This window comes from Opisthocomus hoazin, chromosome 8, assembly GCF_030867145.1.
Source record: "Opisthocomus hoazin isolate bOpiHoa1 chromosome 8, bOpiHoa1.hap1, whole genome shotgun sequence".
NCBI classification, from domain to species: Eukaryota; Metazoa; Chordata; class Aves; order Opisthocomiformes; family Opisthocomidae; genus Opisthocomus; species Opisthocomus hoazin.
In genome coordinates, this window is record NC_134421.1 from 34,812,762 (window position 1) to 34,829,464 (window position 16,703).

At 41.9% G+C, this 16,703-nt stretch overlaps 1 protein-coding gene across 9 annotated transcripts in view; it reads left to right on the plus strand.

The window, feature by feature from the left end:
- GRIP1 (glutamate receptor interacting protein 1) overlaps nucleotides 1–16,703 on the plus strand; it is a 353,630-nt gene that overhangs the window by 165,182 nt on the left and 171,745 nt on the right. The window lies entirely within an intron of this gene.

Consider the following 16,703-nt stretch of genomic DNA (forward strand, 5'->3'; position numbering starts at 1 on the left):
ACTCGGTGCGGTGTGCTGTGGTGTTCATGTTCTGGATTGCCTTTTGGACTAATTTACCGCTTTTATGTCTTCCCCCTCCCCGCCCTTCAAAGTGGCCTGAGGAGACGGAGGTTGTCATTTCGTAGGTTCGGTCTGAAGTTATACAGGCAGCAAAAATGTAGTCAGTTTTTGGAAGAGGAAAGCGGCGGCTCTTGCCAGTAGAGGGAGTCGATGGACGCTGATGTGGGACTTGGCATCCGTGCGCAGGGACCGCTGATGTCTGAGTAGGGGTCCAGAGGTGTAGGTGCTCCACTACGCCCGCGTACGTACTCCTCTTTTCCGTACGGCTGCAAAAATGTGTTTTCTATTGAGGAAATCCGGACAGGGTTTTATGGTTATGGGTCAGAAAAAGATGAATAAAGATGTCGATGTTACCACGTTTCGCTTTTACGTAAAAGGAGGAGAGGGTTTGAAGAATGATCACCTTGTTGCAGATACGTCAGGCAAGGTGACTGTTTTCACTGTGTTGCTGTAATTTTGGTAATATCTAAGGATATTACCAAAAGAAGGTAAAATAAGGTCTTTTTTCTTTGCTACTCTAATCTGTTCACATAGTAAGGTAAATAAGGTAAAACAAGGTCTTTTTTCTTTACTACTCTAGTCTGTTCACATAAAATCTTTTTTAAAGCATGCAAAATACTCCAATTAAAAAAAGTCATGCCCGTCCTGGTATTTAAAAGAACATTGTCACACTGAGCCCTGATACCAAACTCCTAGTCATTAAAATTGCCTTTTCTAACACATTTGTGCCCATTTTCTTCTCCCTGGTAGTATTTGTGAACTTCTCAGGCAGCCGTTATTAATTATTATTTTACAAGCCCTAAATGCTTGTAGTTCTGCCACTTAAAATGACCTCTCTTGGTGCCGCCATGGCTAAGGCAGAACGACAGGCTGTGGCGCTTAGGGGCGAAGGCTGGTTCCTGCCATTGCTGCTGATGTGATAGTGTAGGGAAGATGCAGGGTGTGGCAGCGAGGTAGCCGGCCCCAGGGGCAGGATCCTTGTTCTCCTGTCACCCCTATAGCCTTGGTGGCAGAGGCTGGAGGCAGCTCCATTTTCCTGGCTCTGAAGCTCTGCTAGGAGGTAAAGGCAAGGAGGAAAGCTAGATCAGTGACAGCCTTTTCACGCTATTAGGACTTGAAACAAAGCTCAGGGCACATGTGTGGGAGGAGATATATTCCTGGAAGCAGCTACAAAAGACTGGTTACAGGAGGGCATCCCCTGGCAGAGGGAGAGCTGCTGCCACCAGCACCATCTCTGTGCCTCCCAGGCTGTGAGCTGGCTGTGAGGGAAGGACAGGGCTGCGGTGGAGGTTGCTCAGTGCATGAGGAGGTACACTGGCCGAAGCAGAAGACTACATCCTGGGACACAGGAGGTTCCGTCACATCTTACTCATTCTTAACGCCTAGTCTGAGCATCTCTTGCTCCTCCAAAGTGGAAGATCTTTCTCAGATTGAACAGTCGGGGGAGATGGTTGTTCCCTGTCTGCTGGGCAGATCTGGCTTTAAACTCATGGATGCCATCAACTCACGGATGCCATCACACCTGCTCCACCTTCTGATCCAGAGAGAAGCGTGGTTGTCTTAGGGCTGAAAGGTTTCAGCTGTTGCACGCTTGTGACTGTCTTCTGGGGTTTGGGGGCTTTTGGTGTGTTTTATTTTCTGAGGTATTCGGGAACAAATTGTCTCATTTCAAAAAGAACCCCTAAGCGCTGCTTGGCATAAGTAAAACAGTCTTCATTATATTTTATCAGAAAATATTCCTGTTTATGTAATTCAGACCAATGGGCGTTTTTGTCTGTTGGTCACTCAGTTTGTCTCCCAGTGGCTGCTCTGGTATCTGATGTATTGCTTCAAATCCCGTGGTGCTGTTGCAGGGCACGCCGTGTCCTAGGCCAGGGGGAGGTAAGGCATGGCCTTGTCACAGGCGTTTGAGCCTGCGGCAGGAGAGAAGCAACGTGTTGGCAATGACAGAGCCACCTCCCAGGTGGTTTTGAAAGCTGGTTCACACTCAGAGAGGATCTGAAACATTTCCAGCCATCTCCATTTCCTTTTTTAAAACTGGAGCAATCTTGGCTTTTCAGTCTCGTGTTCCAAATAAATGCTTAGAATCACAGAATCATAGAATCATTAAGGTTGGAAAAGACCTCTAAGATCATCAGGTCCAACCGTCAACCCGACACCACCGTATCTGCTAAACCATGTCCTTGATGCAGGAACATCCAGTTGTGTTTTCCTCCAGTGCTCCCTCAACAGACTGAAAGTGGGGAGGAGAGAGAGAGACTAGACCATGGAGGAGGAAAGCTGCGTTGGAGCAACGTCCAAAAGATGCTGAGACAAGAGCACTGTAAGAACCTGGCTAAACTTAAAACTAATTGATGTTGCCTCAGGGTTGTTTGTGATGCATGAAATAAAGTACAGCTGCCTTCCCTGAAAGCTTGCCTCTTGCGCCCTGCACAGAGTGAAGGAAGCTTCTGCATCAGCAGGGATTTTCGTGGCAGGTTCACCGGTGCTCAGATGTGAAGTATATATACTGTAGCATATGGAGAGCTGAAGGTATTGAGGGGAAACTGCTTTTTAATCTCTTACAAAATCGAAGCCTTCTTTTATGACACTTGTTTAATAATCTCACATAGCAGAGGAGTCTGGGAAACAGCTCTTAACCTTGAAAATCAACTTGGAAAAAATTCTGTGAAGGGAATTTATATGGTGACAAATTTAACAATCCATTGAATCGCTTTTTCTCCTGAGATGTGAACTGTTACAGCTCTCCAGTAGACACGTGGTGTTAAAGACCACATAAAGTGTGCTTTCAGTTTTAGAAGAACTTTCTTTGTGGCCAAGTTTAAAAAGTAGTGGGAGAATAATTCTCGATACAGTAAAATTTACAAGAGCTACTTTTACGTAGCTGTTTTTTGAGTCTCTTGTTGGGTCTTACTGAGTTTCTTATTGTTTTGTGGCTGACTTTTTTTTTTTTTTTTTTTAAAGCTGGTTCATTGTTGACTTAACTTGTGTGTTCTTCCCACTCATGAATGAGACATGGTTCTCAAGCAGGTGAAGAAAGAAAGGAAAGAAGGAATTGCAGAATTTTTCACCCATGCCAGCGAGATGTTTTAAATATTATGCAAAGAATGGAACAAAAAAACCCACTGGTTGTAAAAAAAAAAAAGTTTAAAAACCCCAAACCAAACCCAAACCACCTTTTCACAGTATTTAAAAAAAACCTCCGAAATAGGCCAATTTTCTTAAACACGACAGCCTTTTATGAAGTTGTATTCAGCTGCCTGTCAACCAAGGACCTGGGGGTGCTGGTCGGCAGCCGGCTGGACATGAGCCAGCAGTGTGCCCAGGTGGCCAAGAAGGTCAACGGCATCCTGGCTTGGATCAGGAATAGTGTGGCCAGCAGGAGTAGGGAGGTGATTGTGCTCCTGTACTCGGCACTGGTGAGGCTGTACCTCGAGCACTGTGTTCAGTTTTGGGCCCCTCAGTACAAGCAGGACATTGAGTTGCTGGAGTGTGTCCAGAGAAGAGCAATGAGGCTGGTGAGGGGTCTGGAGAACAAGTCTTATGAGGAGCGGCTGAGGGAGCTGGGGCTGTTTAGTCTGGAGAAGAGGAGGCTGAGGGAAACCCTTATTGCTCTCTACAGCTGCCCTAAAGGAGGTTGTAGTGGGGTGGGTTTTGGTCTCTTCTCCCAGGTAACTAGCAATAGGATGAGAGGCAATGGCCTCGAGTTGAGCCAGGGCAGATTTAGATTGAATATTAGGAAAAATTTCTTCATGGAAGCGGCTGTCAAGCACTGGAACAGGCTGCCCAGGGAAGCGGTTAATTCGCCATCCTTGGAGGTATTTAAAAGATGTGTAGATGTGACGCTTAGGGACATGGTTTAGTGGTGGACTTGGCAGTGTTATGTTTATGGTTGGACTCGATGATCTTGAAGGTGTTTCCCAACCTTAACTATTCTGTGAAGTGTATATGGTATGAGTCTTTTGCTTAATTGTAATTCTTAGATCCCATTGATCAAATGATTTGTTAGCTTTATCAGAAGACTGCCTGTGTCTAAAACTGCTCTGTGCTGGGATTTTGAGCAGGCTATTAATGTGCATCATATTGTATCTTTCCTTGCATTGTTATTGTAACTTTTAATTGAGACTGTATTTTATTACACTAGTTCTTGCTGCCATTTTGCTCTAACTCATTTCCTTGCAATTAGATATGTTCCATCCTATCAATTTTTTTTGTGCTGATAAACATACAGCACAAGTTTTACATGGGTCCTTCCATGGGACTTTCACGTTCAACAAAAAATAAGGAGGAGAAAATGGTGCCACCAAGGCAGGATTTTGCAGGGCTTGAAGCACTTCAGGCACATACACTGTGGCTGGGACAGAGCTGGCACAGATTAAAAAGAGGAGAAAATTCACCATGAGAGACTGAGATCGAGTTGTGGGCATCTGTCATTCCTACTCATCACTCACCATGGGGGAGAAAAAGCATTTTTCTGTTTTTGCAGTCTCCGTCCGTTTGTTGAACGTGTCTGAAATAAGGTTGTTGGTCTCAGCATAACATCAAATGGAGGGGAAGGGATGCGATACAAACCATCATTCAAATCCATTGCTAATGGCAGGGTTTTCTTCAAGAGCCAAAGACAGGGCTCTCTCCCAGCTTGAACCATCTTGTCCGGGGAGCCAGGAGGAGGTGAGCTATGCACTAGCCATAGCTCCGTGCCTTCCTGCGGGACCTCGTCCTTATTCCTGCTTAGCCTATGACTGCGCTCATCGGATTGGGGTGATGGACTTGAAAAGGAGCCTGTCCACAAAAACCATTGTTTTAAATAAAAGGCGAACTTTTCAACACTGTTAGCATTTTTGAGCAAACAAAATGTGGTTTTTGTTAGTCAGGCATCACATGTCTACGCTAAATGTGCTGTTCCAGTAAAAGCATAACGCGGTATTGAAGGATGCACTATGATACAACTGTAGGGCTGTTATTTATTTCCATGCTGAAGCGTAGGGTATTTAGTTCAGTTGTGATTTGTTTCTGATATCTGGGCATAAGTTTCCAGGCAGCCTTACACAAAGGGTGTAGAGTTGCCTCTTAATTAGTATTGAACCTTCTGGGAAAGGACTGCTGACTCACTATATAACTCACTCTGTAACTGCTTTGTCATTTGTCATACGCCACTAAGCAACTCTTAGATATTAGAAACCATCCATCAGTACCTCCCTCAGCTGGATCCAAGCTGACAGCTTACGAATGAAAGCCTCCCAAAATCAAAGTCAACCTTCTGAGCTGTTCGGTCCCTTGAAACAAATGTTTCATGTGGAATAAACTGAGTATTTATGGCTCTGATAAGAAAACAAACCTTTATAGTCCTCTCTGCCATTTTCACTTCTGTCTTTGTTCCTGCTCAGAGTGAGTGGGAAGTCTTCCTCTTGGTTTGCAGCTGTCTATGGGGTTGAACTCCAGGCTCCATGCAGACGTATCAGTATGGTTCTACTGCTCTTCCAGCTCCTCTTTGACTTTAAAGAGCTGAGAGAGAGAACAAGGGCCTTTGAGCTCTCAGTCCAGCCAAGGATCCAGAACTACAAATTTTGGATGAGACATCTGTTGTGCTTCTGATAATCTCAGCTCTGGAGGGAGCCTGTTGCATTACAGCTTTGGTTTGTAAACTCAGCCCTTTAAGGGAAAATATCAGTGACCGTTTATTCATACAGGCTTCCAGATGTTATGTCAAAGAGTAGGACCGATAGTTCCTGTGAGAGCAAGTGGCACTTGAATTGACCTCTGCTCAGATCTTACAGGGATACTGTCAATATAGGGTTTGTATCCAGGCTTTATTTTTAAAAAAAGAAAAAAACTTGATAGAGGACCCAGATGCTTTATTTAAAGGGTTTTGTATTTTGCAGTTGAGATTTATACATGTGTTTATCAGAGCGAGTGAAGACTGGCTAGGAAAGAACAGACAAAATAAATATAAATGAAATACTTCAAAACATTTGCAAATTACTTCGTTTTCATCTCTGCTTTTGGTGATAGGATCTTGAAATAGTCAATTCAGTATTTCCAGCATTCCAAGTAGCCTGTCTAATATCTGCCCCATCTTTGTGCAAAAGGCGGGGAAAAGAGTTGCCTGCGCCTGAGGTGCAGGCACATCCCAGATCTGTCCATTGGAAAGCCCCAGGCAGGGGCCGGTGGGGAGCGCAGCTCCGTGTGCCCGGCAGAAGGCTGTTACACGTGCACGGCTCGGAGACTCCTCGAGTCGGGAGTACGCGGTCATCACCTTTTCATAGACTAACAGACTTAAAATGCACAGCCTGAAATCAGCATGTCAGTGGCAAATATGCTGCCTCTGTGTGTGGCTAAGTGTGTAAATATGGATTATTATTTTTAGGGGTTTGATTTTTTTTGTAAGTTATTTTTAAGAAAATTTAGCTTCTTTACTGAAGCTTCGTGAAAATGACATCAGTAGCTGTAGGCTGCATTCATGTCAAGAAGACATGAATTGGCATAAATGAAACACCTTTTCAGGAGAATGCTGTGCTTGTAATTAAAAGAAAAAAATCAAGACACTGGCATGTTGTTATGGGAGAGAGTGCAGTGGGTACCTGCGTTACGACCAGCTTAAAGATGATGCTTCCTTTTGTGGTGGCTTTTCATATGCAAATGAAAGCAAGCAGAGATTTTCTTTTTTTTTATATATATATGTATATATTTTAATTTTTTTTTAATGCTGTTTATTTATACTGTACTAGGATTGTGGATCTTAACTTCCTGCAGCCTCCCCTATTTCCTCCAGTATGCATTTGGCAGTACTGCAGGAGCCAGCATCCCTGTTGCCAGACCACCGTACCAGCAGAGCTTCTCTGACCTAGAGCTTGACCAGGGGTAGCAATTGCTCTGTAAACATGGGTTGTCTTGGTTGTATTTGCTCTAGGTAGGGCTTCTCCCTCCCGAAGAGTAACTTTACCACTCACCCAGCTCCAAAGGTCTGAATTCCATACTAACAGCCTGCACCATTTGGGGTTTTTCTCTGGGACCTGGAAGGTGAGCCTCAGGTGCGGTAGGCGACATAAGCAGCTTGAAGCCCCAGTCCTGGCCAAGTAGAGAATGAATCTTTAATGCCTTCTGCTTGAGCTGCATTGCGTTTTCATGCATCACGGAAAGTGCTGCATTCAATCTTTATTTAGGTTTTCTTATCAGGTATGAAATGAGCTGATGGCAAAATCTGTAGTTACTTCAGATTTTTAAATGATGGAGATAGATGGCTGTAATCTTCTGTTATTTGACGTGATTTTTACCCCTACGTTTTTGTACTCTGGCAGAAATGATAGGAATTCAGATGATAATGAGGTGGCATCCAGATGCACAGCACACACACGCGCACGCACAAAATATTGATTTAAATGTGTCCTGACAAGCTGGTCAGGCAGCAGTCTGAAGGAAAGGAAACTTGTGAAGTGAAAGAGAAGTAATGAAAATAATGAAGAGGCAGAACATTGATTTTAATACGTAGCAGCAGTATGAAGATCTGAATCTGATGAATCAGAAGGGGGAAGCTGGCGCAGGAGCCCGCTGTGATTTGTTGCATACATTTGTTGCCATTTTTATCCATTAGCAGCACTGGTGTTCGGATGCAGCGGAGAGATCGGGGACGAGGAGCAGGGGGAGGGGAACTTGGGCTGGTAAAGCTTTGTTAGGTGGATTTATGTCAGCTAGCTTTCTAATTTCCTGCTAAAGTGCGCAGGCCCCTTTCTCCTTGCCTTATTTTCAAAATAAATAAATAAAAGGCACAGTCACCATCCCGTTTCTGCATTCCAAGCAGCAGCTCCGGGAGCATTTCCATCACCTCAACACTTTTATGGACCCTTCCGGTAAGGCAGTGGGTCTTGGAGGTTGGTGCAGTACCATTAGCATATGCCTCTGCACAATATTTCATCCTTTTGTGACTCCCTTTTGATCAATTAAGTTTATGTAGCTCTTTCCAAGTAAGTTCATAGAGAGGATCTGTACCCAGCCTTCCCTTTGTGATAGCAAGTTTATTTTCATTGCTGAAATGCAGCAGCTGGTGTGATGCAAACCTAAATATGTGTTGGGGGGCGGGGAAAGGCTTTACAGCAGTTGCTGTATGAGCTGGTTTTCGTAAAGCCTGTAACGTGAAAAAATACAAAGAAATTTGAGCATACAGTATTGCCAACTTTCTGTCTCTGGCTGTGAACACACTGAGCTGTGGTATCTATAGATGCAGCCAGATGCAGCCTGTTTGTGCTCATCCAGGTGGAGTTTGACCTTACGTTTGAGTGGCAAGCTAGCGATGTGCCATGGAATATGTTAATATGTGCACTTGAAAAGAGGAGAGGAAAAAAAAAAAGAGAGAAGTACCTTTGGCCGTCATCTTCTCTTTAACTTGGTGTTGGTTTCTATAAAATTTTAGTAATGAAATAAATATTGAATAAGCATTAAAGAGGGAGAGGGTTTTCAGGTTTTGAAGATAACGTGGCCATAGTTAATAAGCAATATAGGTTTGTAAATAATGAACTCTGTCACAGTTTGGAATATCATACAAAGTTAATGGAAGAAGTACTAGTGCTCGATGCAGTACTTCAGGATGTTTGTGGGTCTTTTTAAGTGTTTGGTGAATTTCAAACGTTCATGATCTAACACAGGAAAATACCTCAAAATGAGTTGATGGAGAAAACCCGCAGGAGTTCACTCAAGGATAACGAAGGCTGTAGTGACATAACAACCTCGTTAACTTGATAAAATTAGCAGATGTAATTAGATCAGGAGACCTACATAGTAAAAAGAGTGGAGATGTGTTTCACTAGTCTTTAAAACAATCAGAAATGTGTAGTATGCAGAAGAATAGTGTATGATTTGGCAAGTTAATGTATTTATGGGGAAATATTCCAAGATATGATGATATACTGTGAATGGAAAGCTGGGAAAGCAGAGCAAAGTAGAGAGACTGGCACGTGTGGACATATAGCAGTGAAGTTTGCTGTACCATAATAGCAGTAACACTTGCAAAAAGGAGTTACCAGCGCTGTACTAAGAAATGGCATGCCACAGGCAGAGGAAGGTAACTACTCCTACTTAAATCTATTTGGACTTCACCAAGACTCTTAAATTATGGCTGTTTCCCATACTGAAACACAGGAGCAGACAGAAAGGGTTCAGTAAAAAGCAGCATATGGATTTTGGTCCTGGGGTATGAGAAAAGCTAAAAATTTATGTGTATAGCATATTTGTATCCAGTGGATAATTAGTAGAAAAAAACAGCTATCTATGGAGAGAGATGAATTTTAAGGGAAATTTTGAAAGGTCATGATAGTTGTACAATAGAAAAGCATGGAAAAATAAGGGAAAACTTAGAATGGGTTATTAAGAAAATTTCACTGAGACTTCTTGAATCATGGGAAACATCTTCAAAAAGAAGAATTTTGATGATGTGACAAAGCCAGAGCAAAGCGGCAGTGTTCAGAGCAGCGCTGGGGTGGCAGAGGTGGGCTGCGGCTGGTGCAGCTCGTCTGTCTCCACTCTGAGCCCTGGGGGGCTGGCGGGGCCCAGGCTGTAACTCTTCTCAAGCCCCTACAGCCAGCCTGAGAGCTTTGAACTCATCAGGAATTCAAGGTGGGATTGTTTATGCTTTGAAAAATAACGTATACAAGTTCCAGGCAAAGTTACTAGTTGGTTAGTGGAAATGTAATACAGAATTTGGTGTCTGTCGGTAAGCTATCAATTCATACCTGACAGTGCAAAAGAAATGTATGAGAGGGGTTTTATATAAGAATGTTGAAGTATTAGAAAAATAATTAAAACAATTATTTGTTACTACTAATTGATAGTTTACAAGTGGTAAATTTACAATAATACAGGAAAAATTTGTTCTTTATAGGAAGATGTCTGGTGCTTTAGTTTTTTCAGTTATCCTCTTGAATGCATTGTTTTGCCTCTGTATTTATCTGCTCCCAGTTTGTTATTTATCATTATTATGTATGATGTCATGACCTTAAGAGATTGTAGGATTTCTCTGATTTTAAACAAAAATAAAAAAAAGGAGAGGGAACCCTGTTAAATACGTGTACAGACTTTTAAGCATTGGTGTTATCTGGCCAAGCTTTGACTTTCTTGAAGAGTATTTTAGAAGGAGCTATTAAAAGTGTGATGAATAGCAGCGTGACACCACTAAAGCACTAATGATCCATGGAGGAGTGACACTGAAACAAGCTTGAGGTTATCAACCTTTCGCTTTTGAGACTTATGTTACAAATACTTCAACTCCTTGCCTAGGCACCTTTCCTTGGTTTGTTCTGTTAACTGTTTCCTGAGAGCAAAGCATGATGGTAATTTCCTTTGGGTCATACACATTATAGATGTTCTCTTTTCCTGATGTAAATAACATGCTTTATGCTACTTTGCACGTGCATGTGTGCCGTCTGTTGCTGAGGATCCTGTCCCTTCTTTTACGGCAAAAGCAAAGGGATGTGTGGGGGTCAGGATGGGGCACAAAAGGGTTTCCCCGCTCTTGAAGCGTTGGCACTTTGAGCATGTGGAGCAGTTTTGGAGCATAATGGGGCAGTTTTTCTAACACGTTAGAATTCTGATTATAAAAAGATTTTTGTATGAGTGCTAATTATATATTTGGTAAAACATGTTCTCTAGCTAGTCCTATCTTTTAATAACATTTTATTTGTACAGATTTCACCGTTGTGCAAACCTGGTTAGTATTTCAAAAATGAAAATAGCCTGAAGACTCTTCCAGTCTGTTTTTTAATGGTGTCCATTTCTTCTATTCATAGCAGTAGTTAAAAGTAGATACAGACAGCAGGAGGCCATCGCAGTCTCATCTTTTTCTTTGTATACTTTCTGAGGCAAGAAAAGACATGCAAGATGTTTGGTTACCCCCCGTGCGAGCAGGATGCGGCATCCAGCCTGTTATTGTTACAGCCAGTCCAATAATTGATGTTTTGCAAAAATGTGTATTCCAGGAAGGCAGGCAGGCAGTGGCTCTTCAGGGAACCATTTTGATAGTTATATCTGTCAGTCGATCTTCGCATCAGAAGGTGGTGATTAGTTTGAATTTTACTGGCTTTGAATTCAAACCATTTGTTTTTCCTGTGCTGCTTTTCATTGCCTCCCTTGTCCATCAAGTGATGGAGAAGCGCTTGAGCACTATTTCATCCTTCCTATGATAGCTCTTAGGCACTGGGTAATCAGGTCACTGTCCAAACTCTTCCAATATGATATTATACTTGCTGAGTCTTTCACTGCGTGAGGCATTTTTATTGCTCAAATCACTCTCGGTACTCTTCTCTGCACCCCATCCAGTTTTTCAACCTTTTAAAAGCAAACAAACAAAAATCCAAACCAAGCGAAGCCCAGCATAGATACTGGAGATGAATACTGGGTCCTGGTATAGGTCTTACACAAGGCAGGTAGTGATCTTTTTGGTACTTGTACGCAGTCATCCCCCATTTATGCAAGCAATGATTGCATTAAACCTGTTGTCATAGTTGCTGCTCATTTACTTACCTTGAATGATCTGCACAGTCATTTTGAGAGTCATCATATTCTGAGGTACGGTCCCTGGTACTGCAGGTGTGGGCTGTGTTCCTTGTTCTTCCGTCTTGTATTTGGATGCTTAATTGTGTGACTTTTCACTAAACTGTGATGACAAAAGTATTTGATGACACACAGAGTTTTTTTTACAGTGTGCAGCACTGGGAGATACCCAAGCTAGCTTTTGCTTAGCTGCCAGATGGAGTCTGACTGTAGTAACACAGAACTATTTCAGACTAACTCACTTTATTTCCGAGCCTTGAGCTAGGCTAGTGAATTCAGAGCGTGCTGCATTGTGCAGTCCCCGGTGGGATGCAGGTGTCTGTAGTGGAATAGCACACAAGTCTCAGTAGGTCTCAGTCCTTATTTTTTATTTGTGATTGTTGCTCATAGTCTTAAATACTTTTCAAACAGCTATAGTTCAAGTGGTGATCCAAAATGCCTTAATTGTTCGTTAATTCCATTCTAAAAATCATCACCTAAAACAAAGACTTGGGGTTTAAAGGCTGTGTCGAAGTGTCAATGATAGTGCCTATATGCAGTGATATGCTGATGTACAACAGTACGACGTTCTTCCTGAGACTATGAACGCAGATGTGTTTGCACGGGAACTTCAGGGTTGTGCCTTCTCAAATAGGTGCGTAGTTTCAGAAGAATGCCAGAAGAAGACCTGGTGTGGATGCTAGGCTTCAAATTTGAGGCCAGCTAAAACCACGTTTTTCTCACAAATTTTACTTCAGAACAGAAAACCAGAGGAAGTAACTTGGTCACTGAGTCACAGGTCGCCCTGCGATAGAAGCTGCAAGGTTTGCAGCACAAGCCTACCTCAGCACAGGGTCTCATCACACCGTTCCTGCTCTGGAATTGTCAACTTCATCCAAAGGTTGGTCAGTACCTACCTGTCTGCTTCCAGGGTGGTAGCCCCTTGTGTGTCTGGTGTCACTGTGTAGCACGGCTTGCATACGGACAGGATGGTGCTGCACAAATTTGGGAATTAGAGCCAAATGGGAAGCTGCTAGCTCTATCCAACAGACACATCGTAATCAGGAGGGTCAGCACCCATTTTTCAAAGTGGAGTAATTTTTTTTTGTGTTCTTCTCCCCATTGCTTGTGTCTTCCCATCTTGTATATACCCGATCTGATTTTCTGGATTTTTGATGTATCTTTGGTTTTCAGGCACACCAGTTCTGCTTCTGGGTTGAAGTAGTCAGCATGGCCTGGGAAGGTGCAGTGGTCGGTGCTAGTTGGCTGGCTGTTGCTCATACCACAGGCAACATCCAGTGTTTAACCTAATTTCAGTAGAGAAACCCACTCTGTTTCGGAAAAGCAGCTGCTACAGTGTCTTCCTGCAGCTTGCAGGCGGGTAGGAATACAGCCGTGTCAGTGAATCAGTGTTTCCCTCCTTCTCGCAAGGCTTGGAGGTAGTGCCAGCTGAAACTCTGCTTGTGCCATCCCTTCTCTGGGCTGCATCTCTAGAGCTGTAATCTTCCATTGCCATCCTTTTTGACAGTATCTTGAATATAAAGGCTTGCCTGTAAAAACATACTTAATGCCTAAAAATCTCCTGTAGTCAATTAAATAAGCATATGTTGTATTCTGGACTCATCTCTCCAAATATACATTTTATTTAGTAGTGTGATATTCCAATTTCATGGCTGCGAGAGAAAGGTATAATTATTCCACTTTTGTGCAAGTGGTTTCAGTAGAATCAGAATCTTTATTTTTGTTGTTAAACGAGAGTAAAACCAGCTGTTTTCTGCTAAGTGTAAGAGATTGTCCCTGCTTCCAGTATGGTAATTTTGAGGAAATGCTTAGCTGTGTTTTGGTAAAGACTGATGTAGCAATAGGAAGGTTATCATTTTGACTAATTGCAAAAGCCTCAACAAAGTACAAAGCCTTACAGAAATTGTAATTACAGGAGTCTTTAACCATGTAGTGCAGCATGTGGAAGCTACTTGTAAGACAGTCGTCCTTTAGTTTTGAGATTACGTTAAATCCCGGAGCCTGTAATTACATGCACGTTGCTGGCAGGAGCCCGCGCTGGACTGATTGTGTTCGTTGAACAGTGTCGTTGCTTGTTGTTTCTCTCCATGAGATCTACAAGCATCCTGGAAGGCGCAGGGCCGCTGGTGGCACCTAGTCCTTTCACTCCTGTTTCTGCTAGGACGGCAGACAGCCTAGCTTGGTTGTGGTTTATTTCATTAGGTTTTGAAAAATCAGGTTCTTTACTATTTGCTGGCTCAGAAGATACAAGGACTATAATTATTAGTAATGCTCCTGAAAGGAAGCGCACTCTTCTGTCTTTGTAAACCAAACCAAAGAAAGGGCACAGACACATGTACGTACTAGAAATGGAGCAACACCTGAAATGGTTCACAAGCTATTGGTTGCTTGAAGAGACTTCCTTCTGATTTAAATCTCAACTAGTTGTGCCTGTGCTTGAAATTACCTTTGAGAGACAGCAACATACTCGTGCTACTGAAAGTTTCTAATTTTTGTAGTACATGCAATATCTTCATATTTTGCGATTCTCTGAAGTCCCTAATTATTTTTAGACAAAGATTTGCAACTAGGAAAGCCCGGGAAAAGCTGAACAGCCAGCAGATGAGATGAGGTTAGGAATGAAAAGTCAAGAGTTGCGCTACATATCTGAAAGGTCTTTTGAGGCAGTTTCTCCAGTAAGAAACATCTCTCAGCCCTTCTGTATCAACGCAGTTTCACCGAAAAGGACAGGTTTCGTTTTTGCCAGTAATTGATAAGAACTGGTGTAAAGCAGTTTTGTGAAGCTCTGGTGTGGGATTGCTGGGAGGGAGAATGTAGGGAGTCCTGTTCCTTATGTTGTGCTAGAGGGTAGTGTGTACTGGAGAGTTATTTTCGTATAGAGAAGGTGTATGTATTCTGTTTCCTTTAATACTACATTATGAATTTTATAAAATACATAGCCAAATCAGACTTTTAAAAAAATAAAATCAATTAAAATGTGTTTCTTTGCTGTATTATAAAAGGCTTTAACAAAAAGCCATCCCAGAATGTGGCAATATTTACTGATACTACCAGCAGTTGTTTAATACCTGCTGATTCAAAAAGGCTAACATTGCTTGGAGCCAATAAATTAAGATTTCTTTCTGTCCGGAAAGCCCCTGAATGATTTTTTTTTTTTTTTTTTTAACTAATTATTCCTGGGCAATGAAGTTACCGTATTTGTACAGTGCCACAGCAATGGTGTTTCAGCATCCACTCACATCTTTAACAGATTTATTCTCATCATCTGTTACCACTTTCAGCACTCGTATATCCTTGCTTTCTAACGTGCTGCACTTTCACCGTGAAATGTTCTCCAGCAATGGTCCACGGAAGCCACCACACCTCTGAATGACTTTTCATGACCTGTGAAGCCTTCTGCGGCAATGCCTGGGTGAAATTGTCCCACAGTGTTGCAAGGGTAGTTAATATAGCTAGAAAATAGCTGCTGTAGCTGATTTAATAAAAATGTAAATTTACAAGACCCTCCAAATTATGCAAAGCTGACAAGTTGTCTGCGTTGACAGTCTGAGCACTGGGGAACAACAGGGTGGTTTTAGTGCACTTTCCATTTTGTTCCCTCTCCCTGTAGTGAAGGGGAGTCTTTGTAGTAAAACAGTATCCACTGCAAAATGCTGGATTGCACGAGACTGCTGCTGCATGGGAATGCAGCTATTCTCTTTGGGATGAAAAATGTTCAATTTTGTTTTGTTAAGATTGAGATTCTTGGTTGTGTTGCAAGTTGTTGATTGATAGAAGGACGTATCAAATACAATAGTGGAAATGTTTCCATTTTCACAACAGAAGTACCCATACAGTCATTTATTATTTTCAGAGCTAAATTAATTCTCTTTTTGCTTAAAAATCTGACTTTTGGTTCGAATAATGTGGCAGATGCTAGTGGTATCTCTTAAAATGATGGAACAAAATATTCAGTTGTACGAAATCATAATACATTCAGAGTTTTTCATATTTCATTTCAGTTTTCGTATCCAGATGAATCTGCTAGACATCATTGTGTCTTCCTGGCACATTAAACATTTGATATCTGTATGTCTTTCTGATTGTCTTAATGTGTCATTGAGGCTGTAGTTTGAGTATGTCGCTGTTCTCACTGAACCTCATGACTTGGCTTTCTTTAAAGGTCTAGGTCTTTGGTGTACGTCGCTGTGACCAAGTGAATAGTCTGTGGTGCATCCCCTGCAGAGTGGCGACACGCAGACTTGACTCGTAAAGAAAAATGCGACATCCAAAAACAATTATAGCAGCTCTCGTGGACAAATCCCCTGTCAAGTACATGGGGGAGAGGGGTGTAGCTGACTTTAAGATGCTTCTCAGTCAGTGTGTGAAAGGAAATGTTTGATGCAGCATGTGAGTGGGGTTTATGTTCCTATGAAGTGGAAGGGTGTGAGTATGAGTATTATGTTTTATGGATGAAAAATGCATTTTTGCAAACTTGCTTTTTTCTCACAAACACAATTTGATAGTTTGCAGAATTTGTATTCTTCACTGAATACTGTGTTTTCACAGAAATTTCCTGATTGTATCCAAATGTCACACTATATAAAGGTTATACTCTTCAATTTAGAGAAATTTGATTACAGAAATTTTTTTTTATCCTGGAGAGAAATGTAATAGATCTTAACTTCTTTTGTTTCATTTACTTCAGCTAATGTGATCTGATGAGATTAAGCAAAGATGGTGTTAAGTAGGATACATATATTATACTGCCTGTCTTATCGTATAGAAATATAAGCTTCTTTCGTCTAGTGACCTTCTACTGAGTATTTATGAATATACATTCAGTTGAGAAAATATTTCTGTTATATGTATCCTAGAGTTTATAAATAACTTTTCAGATTCCTGAAGAAAGGAATGACTGTAGCGATAAAAGGGATACAAATTCATACTGCTGTCCAAAAGGATCAAGATGAAAAAGGAGATTTTTACAGATGAGCCTGGAAAAAATAGTAGTAAAATTTGTAGCCCCGTTAATTAATAAGGAAAAAATTTAACGGTGAAGACTTTAACCTGTGTTATATGGAGTATAAATAAGTTTTCAGTATGTCCAAAGACTCTTGATCTCC